This window comes from Danio rerio, chromosome 7 (genome assembly GCF_052040795.2).
Source record: "Danio rerio strain M-AB ecotype USA chromosome 7, GRCz13ab, whole genome shotgun sequence".
NCBI classification, from domain to species: Eukaryota; Metazoa; Chordata; class Actinopteri; order Cypriniformes; family Danionidae; genus Danio; species Danio rerio.
Genome location: NC_141027.1, coordinates 4,479,357 through 4,497,249, shown reverse-complemented (window position 1 = coordinate 4,497,249; position 17,893 = coordinate 4,479,357). Strand labels below are relative to the sequence as shown.

Sequence of the window (17,893 nt, the reverse complement as noted above, 5' to 3'; positions counted from 1 at the left end):
ATGTTATATTTTTGTTTTTGGTAAATGTAATATTGTAGTTTTTATTCATTTAATTAATTCTTCTTTAAATATTGCTATTTATTCCTTGAAGTAATTTAGGAAGTACATGTGCAAACCAAATAAAAATCTGTTTAGTTTAAAAACACTTTTCATATATATATATATATATATATATATATATATATATATATATATACACAGTATAAATAAATTTTTACGTGCTTTTATTGTACATCATACGGTATATGCCATGTCTAAAAGTAATGAAGATTAATAAGTTTATTATTCCCAGAGATGGGTTGCAGCTGGAAGGGCATCCACTGTGTAAAAGTGTGCTGGATAAGTTGGCGGTTCATTCCACTGTGGCGACCCTGGATTAATAAAGGGACTAAGCCGAAAAGAAAATGAATGAAAGAATAATGAGTTTATTAATAACCCAAACAAATAATTAAACTGAACAAAAGGCATTACTATACACATTCACTATACCTAATAATATCATTTATCCATATTGCTTTTTGAGCCATTTTATTAATGCAGCTTCTTCTATTGATATACTGTACCTTAAGGCAAATATTAAATTGCCAGTGCTGTCTATTGAAGGTGTGTGCGTGCTGTCAACGACGAACGGGAAGGGTAGTGGCGGTTCTAGTTTAAATGACACCCTGGGCGAACCACCCTATACACCCCACCTCCCTTGAATTGTTAGATTTGTTATTCAATAAATATAACAATTTATTTAGGCTATATTTATTTTAAATAAATAAAATTAATATTATTATACAATTATTATTCTGAATAAATAACAGAAATCAATCCTAAATATTACTGTAAAACAACAACTGGAGTGATATGCCAAAATCACTTAAGAAACCTTTTGCATGAAAATTAATTATGACAATTCTAAAGAATACAAAAAATGTATTATAGAATTATCTGTGGTCTTAGACCAGATCATGGCTGAGAAATCATGTTATGAAGTCTTACCTCCCTGACTCATTATCCCTCCTTTCTGCTTTAAAGGCATGCTTAGGGAAAATAACATCATCATCATCATCATATTATATAAACTTTAGTCGACTTTCACCTCTGCACAAAAGGCTTTTACTCCGTTTCATGGCTCATGAGCGTCGCGTATTTTGTCGGCGTGCATGCAAACAACCAACCGGGATTCACACAGGAGTAACACCAACAATAATTTAGTGGCTGCATTTTATTTATTTAAACATTGGGAATTTATAAGTACATTTAAATCAATAATGTCAACAGCAAAATTATATTGGGGTGGCCAAAGGGGTGGCCAGAGTTTACTGAGGGGTGGCCCCTGAACAACACAAGAAATCTGTGGAGTAATAAATAGTGAAGATGAAATAAATATCTGAAAGGCCTGAATGTCTTATCAGGTTTATCAGAGCTTCCAATACATGAATATTTCAACAAGAAAACAGTGGGCTCATCCTGGTCTGTGGTTTAATGCTAATTTGTTTTAGCTTTCCTCATATGTTTTTCCTGTTGCTGTTGTCTTATGATCTCAGTGAACAACAACAATGTGCTCCTTGTCAAATCCTTCAACAGATCTTTAACCTTGAATATTAAATATTATTTATTATCTACTGTGTATTTAGGTGATCATTGGAACAGCAAAGGTTCCCCTGAGTTTGTTCAGTTTCTTATTCACATCTAAAAGTGTCTGGACAGTCAGAAGTAGGAATTTCAGGGGGAGAGTCACGTGACGGGCTGATGAACCTAGCCGCACTTGAGTAGAGCTCCGTACATTCGGCCCCTATTTTGCTGATTTTTTCGGTTGATTTATTAATATTACTTTTTTCAGTTGGCACACAGTTGGAAAAAGCATGAGTTGCCACCTTCGGCTTCGCCGATTAAGAAAAAATCCAAGCCTCAGCCCACGAGCGACATGGTGGACAAGATGGCGAACACTGTAGCGCACTTTAAGGACATTCTAAAAAATGAGTTGACTGTGATGTGGAATGACTTCGCTTCTCATATGTCGGTTGTTCAGTCAATGTGCTCCAAACTGGATCTTCTAACAGGGGAAATGAGAGAACAAAAGAAAGTTGTCGCAGACCACGATAGACGAGTAACCGCGCTAGAGCAACAGGTAGTGGATTTACAGGATCGTAGTAGGCGCAGCAATTTACGTCTGATTGGATTGCCCGAAGGTGCCGAAAAAGACGACCCGATGGGTTTCTTGAAAAGATCGCTGCCGATGTGGCTCCCGTCTCTAGCGGGAAGATATTGAAGTGGAACGAGCGCATCGCGTGTACACAAGGCTGTCCTCAGATCACACTAAACCACAGGTTTTCCTCTTTAAATTACTGCGGTACACGGACAGGGACCTCATTCTGCGGGCCTCCAGACTCCACGCCCCAGTGAAAACATCCGACGGAGCAGCACTGTCTTTCTTTCCGGATTTTTTTCCACTCACCGCAAAAAAAGAAGTGCATTTGCGTCAGTTAGAAAGGAAATGAGAGAAGCTGGCTTCCAAAAATTTCTTCTTTATCCAGCAACACTGAAGTCATTCTCAGTCAGGGAGAACCCAATATACTATACTCTCCAGAAGAGGCAAGAATTTTTTTAAGATCACATTCACCCAGCAGCTCTAAAGCTTTAACTGAACATTTGGTATCTAATCGGCCTTAGATGGATGCTTAGGTTACCCTTTTCATCTTTTATATCACAGTTACTAAGTATTGTTTACTGATAATGCCGTTGTGTGCCCTGATTTGTTAGTTTGTAAATTATTATTATTAATAATATTTTATTTTGTTTTATTTTATATATATATTTTGGGGCCAATGTTGGTGCTTTAGTATTGTGCAGGTTTTGTTGACGCCACGGATCATATTAAGGGGGGTAGGCAGACCAAGATTTGTTCTGGACTTGATCTGCCAGTTCATGGGAATGTGTTTATGTTTTTTCAATTACTGACGGGAAGGGTGGGGGGTGGTTTAATGGTAGACTCAACTGGTTTTACTTGCAATATTGTTTTTTGTCTTATTATGCAGTAATTCTGTTGGATACTTATGACTGATCTTAATATTCTGAGCTGTAAGATTAATGGGTTAAAAAGCCCTCACAAACGTACTGGTTTCCTGGATTTTTGCGTAGAAGAAAGATTGACATAGTGTTAGTTCAAGAATCCCATTTGAAAGAGGAGAATATACACAGGTGCAATAATAAGTTTTATGAAGTGGTATCTCCCTCATCTGCGAATACTAAAACTAAGGGTGTCTTAATATTAGTCCGGAGGTCTTTAAATTTTTCTATTTTAGATAAAGGCTGTGATACAGATGGTAGAATAAAACATATAAAAACAATAATAGAGAACAGGAATATTGTATTTCTTTCAGTTTATGCCCCTGCTACTCCTGTCCCTACTTTTTTCTCTGCTTTAACAGCTTATCTATTGAAATTTTCAGACTTTAAAAATTGTAATGGGTGCAGATACAAATTCCGTAATGTCACATATCTTAAATAGATCAGGACCAAAGAAATCATACTCTCAAACTTCTTGCTCTGACAAACTTCGGCAATGCGTAGTCTCATCCTCATTGGTGGATAGTTGGCGATTATTAAACCCTTCTGCTAAGTCTTTCACTTTCTTTTCTAATAGACATAAATCCATATCACGAATTGACTATATTTTCATATCTACTTCTCTATCTTCAGCTATTCGTGATGCAGATATTTGTTCCTTATCTTTGTCGGATCATGATGGAAATTTGTGCAGATTAACTTAGAGCCCCCAACCATCTCGAGCCACCAGATGGCGTTTTAACCCTAAATTGTTACAGGATGAAAACTTTTGCAGTCAATTCAGGAATAAATTTGCTGAGTTTATTGAAATTAGCAAAGGTTCAGTAGATGACCCACGAACACTTCGGAATGCAGTTAAAGGATTTATAAGGAATAACTCAATTTCATATGCATCATTTCTTCAGAAAAGCTGTCACAAAAAGATTGCTGAACTATAATTATAGCTCCAGAATCTGACTAGAGATAATCAATGTTGTTTTTCAGACAATACACTCAGCAAAATTTTGGCGGTTAGGTCTGAACTCAATTCATTACTGAGATCCAGGGCAGAATTCCTCATTCAAAGATCCAGGCAAAATTATTATTTTCAAGGGAGCAGACCAGCCCATCTTTTAGCTCTAAGACTACGCAACAGTGAAAAGTTTGCTAATATCTCAAAATAATGGCAGTAAAATCCCAATCTGGGCTCATTGTAACAGACCCCAAAGACAATCGTCTTCCATTCTTTTTTCTCTAACTTTTACACTTCTTCTACTAATGGCATCCCTGACTCTTTTGTATCTTTTCTCTCCAATCTTGATTTACCTAGGTTGTCAGATTTAGATGCAGAATATTTGGCAGAGCCGATCACTTTACAAGAGCTGGAATCAGCAATTTGAGCTATAAACAAGGGTAAATCTCCAGGCATAGATGGTATTCCAATCGAAATGTATATAACTTTTTGGTCAGATTTAGGACCTTTTATGTTAGATATGATACATTTTTCAGTTACAGAAGGCTCTTTTTATCCATCTATAAATATAGCTGTTATTTCTCTCCTGTTAAAAAAAGATAAAGATCCGACCTCTTGCTCTAGCTACCGGCCAATTTCTTTGATTGGGACTGATGTTAAATTATATGCTAAAGTTCTATCTTGTCGTTTAGAAAAAATCATGAATATGCTAGTCTATCATGACCAAACGGAATTTATCAAATCTTGCTCCACAAGGGATAATTTGCGTAGATTATATCATATTATTAATTAATACAAATAAGTTATCTTCCCCCGCTGCAGTATTATCTCTTGATGCAATGAAAGCTTTCGACCAGCTATAATGGAACTATTTATGGGCAGTTTTACAACATCTGGGCCTAAGATTGAGTTTTATAAACATGATAAAAGTCCTGTATGCCAATCCAGCAGCTACTGTACTCACAGGCTATGTTTGTTTCAATCCATTTTTTATACATCGAGGTACTCGTCAGTGTTGCCCTCTTTCTCTTCTCTTATTTGCCCTATCCTTGGAACCTTTAGCCCAAGCGGTCCGACAATCTGAAACTATTTCTACTATATTTATGCGAAATACTTATCATATTTCTTTGTTCGCTGATGACATCTTAATGTTTTTGGAAAAGCCAGCACATTCTATCCCTCACGTCTTAAAATAATTTGACCATTTTGGATCTCTCTCTGGGTTTAAAATTAATTGGAATAAGTCCTGTTTACTTTCCCTCAATTCTAAAATTGATCTGTTGTCCCTTCCTATATCTATCCCTATATCTATTCTAACTACTGTTTCCTCAGGTTTAGAAAACTGGTCACGTCTTCCTACCTCTTTTCAGACGCATATATCAGTGATTAAAATGAATGTCCTCCCACGTGTTAATTTCTTTTCTTCTATGATTCCTCTCTCGCCACCGTTTGGCTACTGGAAGAAACTTGATGCATGTGTTTCACGACATATATGGGATGGGAAACGTCCTTGCATTAAACTGACTACTTTACAACGATGTAGATTACATGAAGGTCTTTCTTTTTCCAATTTCAGACTGTACGCACAAGATTTTTCCCTCCGCCCTTTATTAGTTTGGTTTGATCCTGTCACTTCTGTGTCTTGGAGAGCAATTGAGGAATCTTTTGTTAATCCATATAAATTAAATCATCTTGTTTTTTCAGGGGTCCCACTTAAACAATGTAAATCTCAGTTTGGTCCTATTGTAACCCATCTCCTCTCCACATGAAGGGATGTAGGAAGACGTTTACAACTAATCACAAAACGGCATAGGCATTCACCTATTTTCCGTAATAATAATTTTCTGTCAGGCGGTCTGCCATTTCATTGTCTGCAATGGTCTCATAATAAAGTAAACACTTTAGGAGATATCTATGATGACAATGGTTTAAAATCCTTCCAGAACCTTAAAACTCAATATAATTTGCCAGGCACCTCCTTTTTTATGTTTCTGCACATGGGGTACCTTGGAACTCTCAACTATCTATTCACCCATTACGTAAATTAATCCTTCCTTTTGACAAGTCTCCCTCCTCTGCTTCAGTTATCTATCTCTTTCTTCTTGAGCATTCATACAAACCTCTACCAATCACAACTGTTTGGGCTAAGGACCTTAATGAGGATGTGCACGTTTTATTTTCAGATCAGGTATGGGAGAGGCTTAAAATGTCTTCTAGAAATCCTAATCACCAAATTATACACTGGAAATTGCTGCATAGGTTCTACTTGACTCCAAAGAAACTTTTTTATATGAATCTCTCATCTTATTCTAATTGTAATCTCTGTTTACAAGGATCTTAAGTCACTTTTTTACATTTCTTTTGGGAATGTCCCTCTCTCTCTCCTTTCTGGACTCAGCTCTCACAGGATTTATCATACTTGTTGGGAACTGAGATGTGTTTGACTCCACGTCATTTTTTCATGAATTACTTTTGGGACCTCACTTTGTCCGTTCAAAAAAGATGTCTTTTGTTAACTTCTCTCACAGCAGCAAAAAAATTGCTTGTCAACCGCTGGAATCCTCCACATACTATGGACAGATGAACCTGGACTGTTTATTTGTTGGACATTCTCTCGATGGAACTCTCAACTTCCCGTATACATGGTGCTAATATGAAAACTGTCAGTATATGGCATTCAGCCTTTGATGTTGTTTCATCCTTTTTGATGTCTTTGTAAAATTCCTTTGTAAAAGTATTTGATTTGTTAATTTATTTAATTATTATTATTATTATTTTATACTTTTGAAGTCTACCGGGGGTGGGATGGGTGGGAGTGGGTTTTAAATTTACACTTGTTTTTTTCTTTCCATTTAATATTGTTTCCTGAAAAACTCAATAAACAGTTGTTAACAAAAAAAAAAAAAAAAAGAAGTAGGAATTTCAGCAGTGAAATACTATACATCCTTTTTCTGTAGATATGTCCTGTTTTTGAGACTAAAAATTGATTACTAAATCTCCTAAAGTGTTGGGGATTCAGCTTTTGTTTTCTATTGTTTTGTATGTGTTTTTGCATTATTTAGCTTTCTCTTTATGCCACATCTTGTCACCTGCATTCAACTGATTCGATTTTACCTCAATTTTAATTTAACATAATGCAAAGAAACTGTTAAGTAGAAGGTGTTAATTCTTCTATTGCTGAGGGCCAGAAGTTTAATGGAAAGGATGTTATTACTTGTGTATTAAAGTTCAGCAGCATAGTGTCATTGAAGGGGCATAGTTGAACGGCCCACATGGAGTTAGAGCAGGTTGAAAGCACAGCAGCTCGAAGCTGGGTAAATCAAATGCATTACTAACATCTGTGTTTTACAGTGATTGGGATGGAGAGATGATGTTCTCTGGCCTAACAACAGATGAGGAGAGAGAACCAGGACCAGAGAGCCGTGAAGGAAAAAACAGAATTTTATGTTTACTGAAAATAAAACAAATACTTTAAAAGCCCTTATTAGAGTCCCCTATAAGGGACTAATAAAATAAAGGACTCTGCATGGTTTAAATAAATCATCCTGATTTCAAATCTTGCATGTTTTGTGTCGACATCAATAGAGCATTGTATGAGGCACAAGAGCCAGGAAAACTTGAACCTACACCTTCAAACACTAGAGGAGTGCGGGGGATGTTCCTGAGTGACTGGCTGGTGAGATCTGCTTGTTGCAGGCAAGACAGGAGTTTGGCGAGTGCAGTCCGTTCGGACAAGATCATATGCGATGTCAACATTATTTTTCTAAAAGTTAAAACTAAAATAATGATGAGATCTTCCAATTATCTGGATCAATCATTTTATTGCTACATTATTTAAATAACCATTATTTTATAATGGCATTTGATTGAGACTATACATTAAGTACACTATATATTAATCAATAATGTAAAAACACACATGTATAAACTCAGTTCTCTCAGTTTTTGGAGCTGAAAGCTGAGGTTATTTGCTTAAACATATCTTTAAACTTAACCATAACCTGCTTTCTGGAATCCCCCCTGGATTATCTGCTCAAAGTGTGTTTAATAAATGTGTAAACTCTGCAGGACATTGGTCCGATTAAAGCAGATTTGGAAAACAGCACATTTACTTGCACACTAATAAGCAAATAACTAACAAAATCAACTTTTTGGACTATCTTGTTGTCCTGGTGGTTATTCTAGAAAGCCGGTTATGTGGCATTTTTAGACAGTAATGCAAGTACCTTTGATATACCAGTATTACATTGTAAAAGGGCTATTGTTACATGTTTCTTTTTTATTATTTTTATCATTATAACTTATTATTTTTGTGTGTTTATAAAACATTTGTGAACATTTTCATTATTCAGTTGCTTATGTACACAGCAGGCTTTAACATTCTGTATGGACAATATTTACTAATTATTGTTCAAATTAAAATCCATTCAGTCTCATTCATTTGACATAATAGCAAGAATGTTTGAAAGTAAAATGCAAATCTTGCTTGTTTGTAAAATGTAAATAAAAGTTTTGTTACTGTTGAAATATTAATAATAAATGTAGAAATGTTTTATTGTGCATCTCGATCAACTCCCTTTTAATGCATCTGCATAAAGACAGATTATCCTCAGTATTTAATATATGAAATATATCATTTAATTCAGATTAGAAAACACTACAGAGATAAAATTACTGGTTTTACATGTTTATTTCAGCTGTTGTTGGTGATACATTTTAACACAAAAGGATTGTAAATATTTTAATAACCAACTTTATTTTTAAAAAAGAATAACCATTATTTAATTTCATTCATTCACTCCTAAACCACAATACACTAAAAATGCTATTTCAGCCCAAATGAGAGTAAAATGTGGATAAACCCAGTTGCATGTTTATTCATTCATTAATTTTCTTGTCGGCTTAGTCCCTTTATTAATCCAGGATCGCTACAGCGGAATGAACCGCCAACTTATCCAGCAAGTTTTTACGCAGCGGATGCCCTTCCAGCTGCAACCCATCCCTGGGAAACATCCACACACACATTCACACACACACTCATACACTACGGATAATTTAGCCAACCCAATTCACCAGTACAGCATGTCTTTGGATGGTTGGGGGAAACCGGAGCACCCGGAGGAAACCCACGCGAAGGCAGGGAGAAAATGCAAACTCCACACAGAAACGCCAACTGACCTGAGGTTCGAACCAGTAACCCAGCGACCTTCTTGCTGTGAGGCGACAGCACTACCTACTGCACCACTGCCTCGCCCTACATGTTTATTATTAATTTTTATGTAATTTATAGAACCAACATTTGGGTTTGCCTATATTATACCCAATATGAGTAGAAATAGTCATATTTTTTTTACATTGTACTTTCAGAAAAATTTAAAATCCCTGCAAAGCTGCTCCTCACATATGCTCTTCACTATCATAATGCATTAATGCCTGCTGATGTTGGATATTTCATGTAAAATTATAATTTCAATGATAAATGAACACATTCCTCATCTTACTTCTTCACTCTCAGTAGTTTGTGCAGATGAAGTTGAGTCGGTCAGTTTCAGGACGGCTGATCCAGGTCTGATCTCCTCCAGACTGAACTGCTCCAGATCTCACTGTGGGCTCACAGTCCTCCTCTGATGTGCCGTTCCCTGGAGCCCAGTTCTGATAGCACACGGTCTCTCCACTCACCCAGAACAAGATGCCCAAAGCACAGGAGTGACGTAAACCCAACCACACCGCCTCAGTAGACGCCAGTTTAACCACGTTCATCACCTCATACTGCATCTCCACTGACTGAACCGAGACCAGATCCACATGATTCTGTCAGCAGTATCTCAGAGCTTCAGACCACGACAGATTCTGCTGGATCACAATCAGTTTATCTGGACACAAAACAAAGCAGAAACTAGAGAGAGACTGATCAACAACAACATGCAGAACAAACACTGTGGAGGAATTTGTCATGTCAGACATGTAGAGTCAACTTTAAGAGATCTGGAGCTGATGATGGATTGAGTGTGTTTGGAGGATCTGCTCACCTTCATGACACACAAAAGGAAATAGGTTGTTAGGACTGGAGTAGTCAGCCCATTGTCCCTGTTTGTCTAGTTGAATCGCTGCACAGGTGCCTTTATCTTTGAAATTATCTGCCCAGTATCTGAATGAGGAGTTGCTCTGATCTGACCACTGCCATGGGTCTCTGAACAGACCGATCCAGACTGCAGATGATGAACTTCTCCAGCTGTTGATTCTCATTTTGGTTCCTCACACTGACCAGATCAATGTGATTCTGTCTGCAGTAACTCTGAGCGGCTCTCCAGTTCATCTCCTGATTGATAAACACCAGTCCTCTGCTCACTTCAAGAAAATAATTTAAAATATAATTTTATCAGTTTAGTCATGTTCTTCTGTATGCTTTGTATATGAACAGAAAAGCCTGTTATGAAGTTTGAGTTTTTTTGAGTTCATTCAATTTGATTATGAATATTATTATGATTACGGTTTTAATTATTTATACTATGAATTTAAAATGCAATGATTTAGGATATATATTTTTTGCCTTTTAGCTCAAATTAGGTTTGTCACACATATTCCCACAACATGAAAAAAAATTGTAGAACTGGCTTAAAAAATATTTATATTCTTTTGTTGAATGAATGTTTGTTACAGTAGGGAGTTGTACTCACTGCTGTTGCAGATGAAGACACGAGTGTTACTACATGACTCATTAATCCATTGTCCATTACACATAACAGTACACTGATTACTGTAGGCAGAATCTTTAGATGTCCAGTTCAGAAAGAGCAGAGGATCACCTGAAGACCAATGCCATTTATAAACACTCGTCTTATGAGGACCAATCCAGACAAACCGATTAGTTCCATTATTTACACTCTTGTTCAGCTGGATCATGTCGTTCATGTTGTCAACAGTGGCCAGATCTGTGTATTTCTCTCTGCAGTATCTCTGAGCTTCAGTCCAGGTCTTGTTCTCATTTATAAAGTGATACTGACGCTGAACACATTCAGATATGGAGCAGAGAGCTGTGAAAGAGACACTTTGCTTTAATGCTTTTCAGAACAGAGTCAAATACCTAATGACCTAATGAAACTATAAACCATAAATAAAACTACAAACACACTCACCAATGAGGAGAAGAGGGAAATATAGAGTTTGAGCCATTTCTGAGGATGAAACATTGAAAAACTCAATTACTTTCAAAACAGTCACTGAATAACAGGATCATAACATCATTCAGTCATCGAGACAACATTGGTTAAAGACTGTAGACGTGAGTATTTCTTACCTCAGAGCTGGTGTGTTTCTGTCCTCAGTCTGATGTTTCTGTCTGCAGATTTAGGCTGTGATTATTCTATATCTGCTCTCATCAGTTATTTGAATCACATTTGTATAATATTTTAAAACCACATTTCACTTCCTTTATAGGCCCTTATTTGCATCATGGCATGTGTGTCAGTCAGTATCAGTAAACATGAAACATGTCCAATGTAATAATAATAATAATAATAATAATAAACATTATTTAGACACATTCTCTGGATCTATGACAGTGACTAGAGTTTTTTATGCTTTTGTTCGTGATATGGGCTGAAGGTTAGCCATGAAGCACTAGTGACTAGATTGATGAACACTGCTGTCTAAACCCAGAGCTGATGCAAATGAATCTCTTATACCTACACAGCTACACAAGCTTCATTGTGCTGACCCCTGTTCAGACTTTTTTTTTGTTGTCAACCAATCATGTAACTTCATTTTTAGACTAGTAATATAGTTCAGGCTCCTCAACAATCCAACCTTAAACACTTACTACTGTACTGTATGTAACTTAAGAGATCAGACTACTGAGACGTTCTGCAAGAATTTGAACATGCTTCATCACAAAACTGATATCAATAAAACCAAAATGATAAACAACACATGAAATATAAATAAATAGTATAGATAATAAGTAATAAATAGTTAAGATTAAATTATTATCTGAAAGGCCTGAATGTCTTATCTGGTTTATCAGAGTTTGCAAAACATGAATTCTTCAACAAGAAAACAGTGGGCTCACCCTGGTCTGTGGTTTAAAGCTAATTTGGTTTTACCTTTCCTCATATGTTTTTCCAGTTGCTGTCATCTCCGGACATCAGTGAACCACAATGTTCTTCTGTGTCAAACCCTACTACAGATCTTTAACCTTGAATATTAAATATTATTTATTATCTACTGTGTATTTAGATGATCATTGGAACAGCAAAGTTTCTCATGAGTTTGTTCAGAGTTTCTTATTCACATCTAAAAGTGTCTGAACAGTCAGAGGTAGGAATTTTAGCAGTAAAATATAGAGTGACTATACATCATTTTTCTTTAGATGTGCTGTTTTTGGGACAAAAAATTGATTTCTAAATCTAAAATGTTGGAGATTGAGCTTTTGCTTTCTACTATTTTTGTTAATTGTATGTATTTTTGCATTATTTAGCTTTCTCTTTATGCCACACCTTGTCACCTGCATTCAACTAATTCGATTTTACCTCAATTTTAATATAACATAATGCAAAGAAACTGTTATGTAGAAGGTGTTAATTCTTCTATTGCTGAGGGCCAGACGTTTAATGGAAAGGATGTTATTACTTGTGTATTAAAGTTCAGCAGCATAGTGTCACATGGTCGAACGGCCCACATGGAGTTAGAGCAGGTTGAAAGCACAGCAGCTCGAGGATGGGTAAATCAAATGCATTACTAACATCTGTGTTTTACAGTGATTGGGATGGAGAGATGATGTTCAAAACCTGGCCTAACAACAGATGGGGAGAGAGAGCCAGGACCAAAAAACTGTGGAGAAGGAAACTGAACTTTGTTTATTGAAAAAAACAACAAATACTTAAAAAGCCCTTATTAGAGTCCCCTATTTTTCCCAAAAAAAAAAAAAAAAAAAAAGACCTGATTTTAAATCTATAGTCGTTTTGTGTCGACATCAATACAAAGCATTGTATGGAGCACAAGAGCCAGAAATACTTTAACCTTCCCTCCAAATACTAGAAGAGTTTGGGGGATGCTCCTGAGTGACTGGTGCTTGTTGCAGGCATGACAGGAGTTTGGCGATTGCACTCCGGTCGGACAAGATCATATGCAATGTCAACATTATTTTTCTAAAAGTCAAAAAATCTTAAGAGATCTTAAAATTACCCCGATCAAGCATTTTATTGCTATAGTATTTAAATAAACATTATTTTATAATGGCATTTGATTGAGAACACTATACATTAAGTACACTATATATTATTCTATTATCTATAAACACACATGTATAAACTCAGTTCTCTCTGTTTTTAAAGCTGAAAGCTGAGGTTATTTACTTAAACATATTTCTAAACTTAACCATGTCTGGAATACCCTCTGGATTATCTGGTCAAGGTGTGTTTAATAAATGTGTAAACTCTGCAGGACACTGGGCCTAGAGTTGCAGGTTTGGAAAACAGCACATTTACTTGCACACTGTTCAGCTAATAGCTCAGAAAATCAGCCCTTTGGAAAACCTTGTAGCCCTGGAGGTTATTCTAGAAAGCAGGTTGTGACATTTTTCACTCAGTAAAACAGGTAAATGATAATTCTAGTACTGTCCATTTACCAGTATTTCATTGTGAAAGGGCTATTGTTATACATACATACATACATATATATATATATATATATATATATATATATATATATATATATATATATATATATATATATATATATATATAATTTTTTTCTGTATAATTTACTGTTTTTATTTGTTTATAAAACATGAATTCATTTGTGTGTGTGCACATCCTCATTATTCATTTGCTTATGTACACAGCAGGGTCTGATGTACTCTATGGACAATATTTGCATCTCTGACACGAAACTGAAGGATGAACAATGAGTTATTGTTCTAATAAGAGTCAGATATTTTTATCGTTCTGATTAAACTTCATTTAGTGTCATTCATTTAACATAAATGCAAAACTGTTCAAAAGAGTAAAATGCAAAATTAGTTTTTTATAAAAGGCGTAGGGAGTAGGGTTGGGTGATGTCGATCAGTATGGCATTATACGATGTCTAATGTGAAACATCGCGATGGATGATGTCATTGTCAAATCATGAATAAATAAAGATATGTTACACACAAATGACCACGAGTCAATCACTTTTTCCGCTGGACTCTGGCGTGAATATGCAGAGTGATCTGTGTCGTTAAAATGACGTCCACAAACTTGATTGTTAAAAAATATGCCAAACCAACAGTATCTGAGGTTTTTGTTAAAATGACTAAATACAAGCGTGAAAGCGAAAGACCGAAGCAGTGTACTGACGCTGTGACACGTTACCTGACAGATTCAAAAGACTAAAGAGTCGTTAAATAGAGACAAGATTAATGAAATATCTCGTTTAACTACTATAGTGAGAAGCGATCCAGCGGTACATCCTTGATAAACTGTCCAACATGCACTGCTCTCTGCAGCTCAGGCTGTGTCTGTCTTATGTGTGGTCATGTGATGTGCATTTTCAGTGGTATAGTGTAGATGGAGGGCTGTTCAGAAATTCTAGGTGAAACGCCAGTATAGACATGGATTATTTTCGTTCTAAAATGCCATTTTAAAATTTTGACATTAGTGTAAACGGGTTTGCATCGAGGGAAGGGAGGAGGATCTGTGATGCCGGCTCAGCATTGTGATGTCTATTGGCCATTGGTGATAAACGATGGCATCGTCTATCGACCTAACCCTAGTCTGGTAAAACGTAAAATGAAGGGGGCGCGGCTCTGCTGCAGACCCAGAGCTTCACATGTTGTCACATTTCGCTGGTTTGTCTTGTTGAAAAGCTTGTTTTTATGTTTGTTTTTATGTTTTTGCATTAACTTTTAGTTAGTCTTATAGACTTTTAAATATGAGGTGTAGTGAATGGCGTTCTCACCTACACGCGGGAGGAACTCTTACTACTCTTGTCCCGGTCTCGTTTCTGCAAATTACAAGTGGACTTACCAGAGGATTGCTACGAACTATTAAGGAAGTCTAGGCTAAGAAATAGAAGGTGTTCTCTGTAGAAACGAGGGTCGAGAGGAGGCGTTCGTCAGAGGGTTAAAAGAAGAGGTTACAAACCCCCTTTACCGGTAATCACTAGGGATGTAACGGTATTGTAAATACCGTCATACCGCAATATTAATTTTTTTCGATATTACCGAAGTCGCATGACTCGGTAAAACTATAGGTCTTCTGAGAAAATTTGCTTAGGCGAATGAAGCGAACGGGAGATAGCGAAAACTACAATACCCATCAGCCCATGCTTGACCATCATCCCTTGCGGTCTGTTGCTACAGATCCAGTAATGCGGAAATGGAGTGTGCTGCTAGAAGCGGGGATGAAAAGAGCTGGAAAACTCTAAGGCCCCGTTTACACTAATGCGTTTTAGTTTGAAAACGCATAAGTTTTGCTACGGTTACGCCAACCGTCCACACTACGCCGGAGTTCTCGAGCGCCGAAAACGGAGCGTTTCGAAATGTGTGGATAATGTCTCAGTGTGGATAATGGAAAACGGAGACATCTGAAAACGGAGGCGGGGCAGCAGACGTTCGCCTCTCTGATTGGGGCTTTTCCTGAATATTAAGTAGCCTAACACGCACAGTTCAGTCCTGCATCCTCTCCTTGTAAGTTCAGACTTCGCAAGTTTGATCAAGGCTGCAGTCTCTTCTTCTCAGTTTGATATGGAAAAGCAGACTATACCGAGGACACGGGTAAATCTTCAAAGGGAACAGTGTACTTTATAACTTCATTCACATCACCCTGGCTTCGTTGTTTCACTTTCTCAACAATAAAATGTAAACATGATTTAAGGAACTGCCTATTTTCATTTTAATATTAGCAACTTAGACAGCAGAAATGTTGAGGCGCCGTGCTGCATATATGAGCGTCATCTTCACTGTGTGGATATTTATAACAAAACGGAGCCGATAAAAACACTGCCTCCTTTCAATTTCAGTGAAAATACGAAACACACCCTCTCTTTTGCTGAGTATCAGTTTAAATAATCAATAATGGCCATTTTAAAAGTATAACATACAATAAGTTTATACATTATAGGAAATAAAGGCAAGCGATCAGTCAATATACAGAATGTACGTGGTTACATTAATCATTAACTTATCTTTGCGCTCAGCCAAAACACGTTACCTGAGAACAAGTAATAGATTCCAATGACCAAAGTCAGGGAATATGTCGTTAGATAAAGACAACAAGATAAATAAAATATCCTGTTTAATAAATATAGTGAGATTAGATCCAGCGGGAGATGCTTGATGAGAAGTCCGACTAGCAGAGCTCTCATCTGGGTAGATGGGCTGAGTGTGATTAAATGTTGAATGTGATGAGTTTTCAACAATACTAAATTGAAACTTTATTGTTTTTACATGGTTTAATAATTTTTTGTTATTAAAATTGAAGTTCCTGTTTCAAAGCTTACAGATAGATGGCTAATTTGTATGTCATTGACACTTTTGGCACTTTTTGGAGTATTTTCATAAGTTTTGTTTTTTCCTGTAAATGATTCAATAAATACCGTACCGTGACATTTATACCGAGGTATTACCGTACCGTGAAATTCTGATACCGTTACATCCCTAGTAATCACCTTATCAAATGTACCTTCTCTAAAGAACAAAAGGGATGAATTAGCAGTAAAAAATTAACTATGACAGAGACTTTAGGCAAAGTCATCTGTTGTGTTTTACAGAGACTTGGTTAAGAGAAGACATAGACATTTCTTTAAATGGTTATACAATGATTAGAGCTGACAGAGACAATATTACATCCCGAAAGTCGGTTGGTGGAGGTTTGTGCTTTTTTAGTTCACAAGAAATGGGCGACACACTTTAAGATCCACGAACAAACGTGTACCACAGACTATGAAATCCTCTCAGTGTCTTTTAGACCTTTTTATCTGCCCAGAGAGTTTGGACAAATTACTGTCATTTTAACATACGTTCCTGGTCCAAAATATGAGGAAGCTGCAAGCAAAATAACAGACAGCTATAATGATGACTTGGCTCGTTCATCGGATCAACCGATTTGAATTCTTGGGGATATAAACTTATGTGAGTTATTAAGCCATTTGCCAACTTTATATCAGTATGTGGACTGTCCTACCAGATCAACACGCATATTGGATAAATGTTCTGGCAATATAAAAGACGGATATAAAACTGTGTGTCACCCTCCGTTGGGGAGGTCGGACCACAACATCATAAACCTGTTACCCAAATAACGAGCTAAGTTTAAACAAGAAAAACCAGTGACTTAAGAGAAACAATTATGGACAGATCAGAGCAAAGAGGAACTTGGGGACTGTTTTGAAGATACAGAGCGGCAAGTGTTTTTTGATGCATGTGAAAATGTACATGAAACTACTGATACCATTACATCTTACATACGTTTTTGTGAAAGTAATTGTGTTAAGACTAAAACAATTAAGATGTACCCAAATAATAGGTTATGGTTTACAAAGGATCTTAAAACATGTGTAAATGAGAAAAAAATCTGCTTTTTTAAATGGGGATATTGAATTTAGTTAGACAGAAAAGAAAGGAACTCAGGGGTCAAATTAAGAAAGCTAAATTAGCATATAAAGACAAGATTGAGGATAAGTTATTTAAAGGTAGTGCTAAGAAGGCATGGTAAGGAATGAACAGTGTCATTGGAAGAAAGAAATGGCATGTTTATCACATGGTGCACCTATGGTAGAAGATTTAAATATTTTCTTTGCTAGGTTTGATAAAGGGGAATGCAAAACGGAATGTGAGAAAACCTGTTCTAATATTGCTGCATATGAGCCCATTAAACTTAATGAGTATGAAATAGCAGCCAGCCT

At 36.5% G+C, this 17,893-nt stretch overlaps 1 pseudogene across 1 annotated transcript; it reads right to left on the bottom strand.

Annotated features, from left to right (window-relative positions):
* Positions 1–8,327: 8,327 nt before the first annotated feature.
* LOC147842946 (C-type mannose receptor 2-like) lies at positions 8,328–11,795 on the bottom strand (annotated as a pseudogene). Its single transcript, XR_015495220.1, has 4 exons — positions 11,146–11,795; positions 10,687–11,043; positions 10,129–10,357; positions 8,328–9,882 (listed from the first exon to the last, which is right to left on the bottom strand). The product of XR_015495220.1 is annotated as a C-type mannose receptor 2-like (transcript).
* Between the last annotated feature and the right edge of the window lie 6,098 nt (positions 11,796–17,893).